Here is a 6,251-nt window from a genome sequence, read left to right on the forward strand (position 1 = left end):
CTCAACACGCAATGCTGCACTGGACTAACACACAGACACGGAGCTTAAGACAGTAAGGGGAACGGGACTCTGACAGGGCACAGAGGGCAGGACTCGGACAGGGAACAGACCAGGAGACCTAACAAAAGGGCAGACAGAGAGACAAGCACACGGGGAGACACACAGCAAGGCTGACAGACACACTAAGGGACAGACAGACAGGGAAGGAGAGGGGCGAATTCAAAAACAAGCACAAGGACCGACAGACAGGCAGACAGGACAAAAAACAAGCTGACTGACTTACAGACAGACAGGCAGACAGACGGGCAAACGGATTGGCCGACAGGCCGACGACCTGGGGGACAGACAGACAGGCCAAAATACTGGCCGACAAACACGAGGGCAGACATGCAGACAGGCAGGCAGGCAGACAAACAGATAAGGGGGCAGGTGAACAGTTATGATAAAGGGCAGGCCCCATCCCCAAGGGGGAAGACCCTCCAGGGTGTGGCCGCGGAAATGCACCAGGGCTGCTGGACAGCCAGGGTCTCTGGGCCCTGGGCCGGGGAAGCTCCTGGGTGCGGGGCAGCGATGATTTGGGAACACTAAGGGGCGAGGCAGGCGGCCCTCGCTGGAAGCTGGGCATAGCAGGAGGCTTCGACTGCGGAACAGCATTCGGAGCAGGCGGAGGCGGCCCCTGCGGGGCGACGGGCGAAGCAGGCGGCCCCTGCGGGGCGACGGGCGAAGCAGGCGGCCCCTGCGGGGCGACGGGCGAAGCAGGCGGCCCCTGCGGGGCGACGGGCGGAGCAGGCGGCCCCTCCTGGACTTGGGGCGGAGCGGGTGGCCTCTCCTGGGCGCGGAACAGAGCAGGCGGCCTCTCCTGGGCACGGGGCAACGGGCAGAGCAGGCGGACCCTGCGGGACAACGGGCAGAGCAGACGGGCCCTGCGGGACAACGGGCAGAGCAGGCGGACCCTGCAGGCTGCGGAGACCCCTGCGGGAGACTGGGCTGGGCGTACTTAGCCAGCGGGGGCATCTCTGCGCGCCCCTGGAGGTAAGCCTCCCACTGGAGGGCCGTTGTCATGAGGGCTCCAAGGTCAGATGACCCGATAAGCCCGGAGTAGACCAGGCCACCATGGAGGGAGTCCTTCAAGCCATCCAGGAACAGCTGGCACAGAACGGGCAGGGCCAAGTCACTCTGTTCAGCCAATGAGCAAAACTCGGTCGGGTACTCCATAAATGAACGCGACCCCTGGCGTATGCTCATCAGCTGGTCCGCCCGATGTCCACTGGACAAGAGGACCTCTCCGACGGCAGAGCTGAACCCAGAGGCCCCCCCAGCGACCACCGGCTTGCTCCAGACCGGTGGCATGCTAAACACAAAAAAAAAAAAAAACCCCGGGGAGAGAGAAAAGGAAAAGGGGGGAAAAAAATCTCTGCTGGGTCCAGTACTGGCTGGTTCCTTCTGTCACGGATTGCGAGGGAATGGACCCAAATGCAGAGTTAAAAAAAAACCCAAGAACTCCAAAAGAGGAATACAGACTTTAATTACAAAAACTCAAAAACAGAAAACAGAAAAAAAGAGAAGCTAAACGGGCAGGGCAGAAACAGGTGGACAAAAACAGGCACAGGGAAACACGGGCAAACGCTCAGGCAAGACACATGGAAACACAAGCGAAAACACAAGGAACCAGCACCCGAGTCAGAGAAGAAGACTTAAATAGACTAGACCCTAACGAGACACAGGAGGGCACAATGCACAATCAGACCACAGAGGGAAGGGATAACTAGACACAACTGAAAAACAATAATAGAATAATTGGAACCAATAAAACAATTAAACAGGGAAAAGGAACAAAACTACCGCCATCTGGCGGCCCAAAAAAGGAAAAAGAGAAACAAAAAGACAGAACCATGACAGTCTCACTGTGGAATAATAAAGTCATATTAGGTAAAAGAAAATCTATACCATGGGGCGACATAGCTCAGGAGGTAAGATCGATTGTCTGGCAGTCGGAGGGTTGCTGGTTCAAACCCCGCCGTGGGCATGTCGAAGTGTCCTTGAGCAAGACACCTAACTCCTAACTGCTCTGGCGAATGAGAGGCATCAATTGTAAAGCGCTTTGGATAAAAGCGCTATATAAATGCAGTCCATTTACCATATACTTATGGAAAACTGGATGAAGAAACAAATATGGTCAATTATGCACCTGATGGACGGAAATGGTAATATACTTAAATTGGATGAGTTTAATAATAAATATAACTTGAATTGCTCTATTAAAAACTATATTAAAGTGACACAAAACATTCCAACGGTACTTATTCAGTTAATTAAAAACAATCTAGATAACACGCCAACACCTAAATTGCAAAATATAAATATAGACTATATGGATTTTTTACACAAAAGATGCAATAATAAATTTCTAAGGCAATATTTGGTAAACACTATGTACCCTGGTTTAACGAGGAGGACATTTAATCTCAAAAACTATGGAAAAACTGAAATGCTGGCTATTAGAACAAAATTTCTAAAATTTCCAATTCCTCCTAAACATAAAGAAATACATTTTAAAACTGTTAACGAAATTTATCCTTCAAATGAATTCATCAGAACAAGATTTAAATTTGGGGTAGATAATTGTCACCTATGCAATACAAATGTAGAACACCTGTTCTTTGCTTGTGACACGATCCAAAACTTATGGAAATCCTTGCATGATTGGCTGAGCTCCAAATCCATAAATATAGATTTCCTTTCTTTCAAAACTATCCAGTTAGGAGTAATCTTGAAGAACAAGCATATTGAATTTCTAGTTAACAATATCATCCTCATAACAAAATACTATATACATAAATGTTGCTTCGCCAAATCCCCCCTATTGTGGAATGCACTAAAAAATGAATTTTCTCTATTTAACAGATGTATAAAAAAGGGCAAAAGCGCCCATGCCAGGAAACTTTATATACTTATGTCTGAATATAATTTACTTTAGCCCCTTGCTCAGTTCCTTGTGTTTATTTAATTATTATTTTAATGGCTCAACTTTCTGTCATGGTTCTGTGTTCCCGTTTGTCTTTCCTTGTTGGGCCGCCAGATGGCGGTACTTCTGTTTTGTGTCCTGCTCCCCCTGTTTGATTGTTGTTTTCAATTGTTCAATTATTGTTTTTTGGTTGTCTCGTTTTCCCTTCCCTCTCTGTGGCCTGATTGTGCATTGTGCCCTGCTGTGTCTCGTCAGTGTCTTGTCTATTTAAGTTCCCTTCTCCCGGACGCAGGTGCTGGATCCTTGGTTGTTTGTTTGTATATGCCTCTGATCATGTTTCTGCCACGTGCGTTCCAGCCCATGTTCTGGTTTCCACGTGCTTTTGGATTTTCTGGATTTTCTTTGTTTCCTGTGTTTTCTTGAAGTTTGTCTTGTGTTTTTGAGAGTTGTCCTGCAAGGCTTTTTGTTCTCTGCTGTTTGGTAAAGTAAAGTCTTTGTTTCTATTCACCGTTCGGAGTTTTGTGTTTTTCCCCCTCTCTCTGCGTTTGGGTCCTGACCCCCCCACCACCCTGACACTTTCTCTACTAGTATATTCCTATTGTGCTATTTTGTTATTTCAACACTTCAATCCTGTTTTTTTTTTTTTTAACAATAACTATCTTGTTATTACTTATAAGTAATTGATGGTTAAGTGTACCCTATATATTGAAAACATCCTTTCTTAGGAGATGTGATTCTGTTTTGGGACAGGAAACTTTACTTAAATTGTACAACATTGAGTTTGTCACTGTACCTATTTTATTTGTTACAAAAAGTTGCTTCATAAAAAAAAATTTAAAAAAAACAAAAAAAAAACGTCCACCTTGGCATGTCCACGCAAAGCTCAATTTTTGTGACCGCGCGTACCTAGCGTACTCATACCGGTGTCACACATATCATGGCTCGGTATGAAACTGTTTCACATCTACATGCATTTCATGTGGCACCGGAAACACGTGGTGATGCGCAATACACAAAACAGACATGGAGTTGACATTTGAAGAGAGACTGGCTGAAGAGGTGAGAAGGTACAGGCACCTATACAATTCATCCCAACGGGATTATAATAATACATTTATTTTATATAGCCCTTTTCAAGACGCTTTACAATAAGTGGTACATACATACATACATACAATGAAACATACAATTCAGAGAAGAAAAAAAAAGGGGGAAGACAAACATCAAGGGAAAGCTAGGGAAAAGAGGTGGGTTTTGAGACATGATTTGAAGGAGGTGAGTGAGTCAGAGGTGCGGATGTCAGGGGGGAGGGCATTCCAGAGTTTGGGGGCGGCAACTGAGAAGGCGCGGTCGCCAAAAGAACGGCGCTGAGAGGGGATGGTGGTGAGGAGGCCGGCAGTGGATGAACATAACTGTCTGGGTGGCTGGTAGGGGAGCAGGAGATAAGAGAGGTAAGAGGGTGTGAGGCCATTTAGGGATTTGTAAACGAGGAGGAGTTTGAATGTGATGCGTGATGTGATTGGGAGCCAGTGTAAATCTTTCAAGATAGGGGTGATGTGAGACCGGGAGGATGTGCGGGACAGTATTCTTGCGGCCGAGTTCCGAACCAATTGCAGTTTGTGTAGGAGGCGGGAGGGAAGACCAGTGAGGAGTGCATTGCAGTAGTCCAGTCTGCTGGAAATGAAGGTGTGAATGAGTTTTTCTGCATCGGGATGGGTGAGAGAGGGTCTGAGTCTGAGATATTGCGTAGATGGAAAAATGAAACCTTGACAGTATTGCTGATGTGCTTTTCAAAGGAGAGGAATGGATCGAGTATGACACCGAAATATATAAAGATACATGTGTATATATATATATATATATATATATATATATATTATAAAGATTTTCAGAAGAACAACAATTCATGGAGAGAAATAAGCACAACGCTTGGCAAGGACGAGGCCATGTTGTTTACAGTCTGTAACTTCCGGCAGAGAAGGGCAAACGACTGCGGACTGTTGCTGCGCCCTGTACTTATAGACTATGTAAAAGCCTGTACAAGTCCGCAGCTGTCCGCGGAACGCAGAAAGTATGCAGCAGCCTTTAGCTAGCACTATGTATGTTTTCAAGAAAGACTTATCAACTCTGTTATTCCAGATGAGCTTATTGAGATATTTTAAGAAGACGAAAGAGACAGAAGGAGATATGATAACAAAGGGAAGCTAAGCCAGAGAAACAAGGCCAGGGCTAGGATGGGGGACCAGTAGTTCTTTGGCCTCCAGGAGCCATGACATGCAGATATGAAAGAAAAATTATGATCTGAATATCAGTGAAAGTTTTTGTTCAAAAATTGCCAGAGAGCTCCAGCTCTCAAATGGTATCTAAAGGGATTCGTTGTTTATTTATTTATTCATTTTTTTTATACGAATTTATTTCAAACACGTAATTCCTTTGCAGCCCTGACCCTTAATTAGGGTGACATGGTCTACCTTATATCCATTTATACAGCATAACATTTATAAAAGCAACTCAATGCTATGTAAATGTATTTGCAGCCAATAGCTCTTCACCAGGCACAGAATGTGCAATCTTCTGGACACCACCCCAGGTTCCTAACACTAGCAGCTATGTTGCTGTTGAATGCATAAATGTCCCACCCAACATAAATGTTTTTTGTTGGGTCCTGTTCCCTGTTATGTTAAGTGTTGAGAATGCAATTAATCACGTTATTTTATTTAGACTACGGTGGTCCCCAAAATGCAGATCTATTGCCAGATTCCCCATATACAATCCTATCTTTAATAATTGTAGCCTACTGTGATTAATAATTACTTTCAGGCTCTTCCATCTGTGTTTACTTTGTTCTGTGGCTCAAATGAACTTGGCATTTTTAATTTTGTCTGCTGCAGCCTTAAACAAATTGCTATATTGATGTTTTCAGCCATCCATGTATTGCACAGCTAATAATTAGAATACAGAAATCAAGACTTGCATCTCATCGTTAGTCCTCAACATTTTTACAGTAAACTAGCTGGCTGACTTCAAGACACCTTATGAATGAGTGCTCATATTGTGTACACATGGTTTTCACTTTTTATTATCAGCATCCTATGGGTACATTTGCATACACACTAATAACCCCCCCCCCCCTAGTCTGCGATTGCAATGTCGTGCCCCCCCCCCCCCCCTGCAAAATTTCATTCGAGCAGGCTGACAAAAGTTGGCAACCGTGCGATTCTGCTCCAGGGATTAGTCATATCCTAAAAGTGTCATACATCGGTGGTTGTAGCGTCTGTGTGTCCAT

The sequence above is a fragment of the Anguilla anguilla genome, chromosome 7 (assembly GCF_013347855.1).
Source record: "Anguilla anguilla isolate fAngAng1 chromosome 7, fAngAng1.pri, whole genome shotgun sequence".
NCBI classification, from domain to species: Eukaryota; Metazoa; Chordata; class Actinopteri; order Anguilliformes; family Anguillidae; genus Anguilla; species Anguilla anguilla.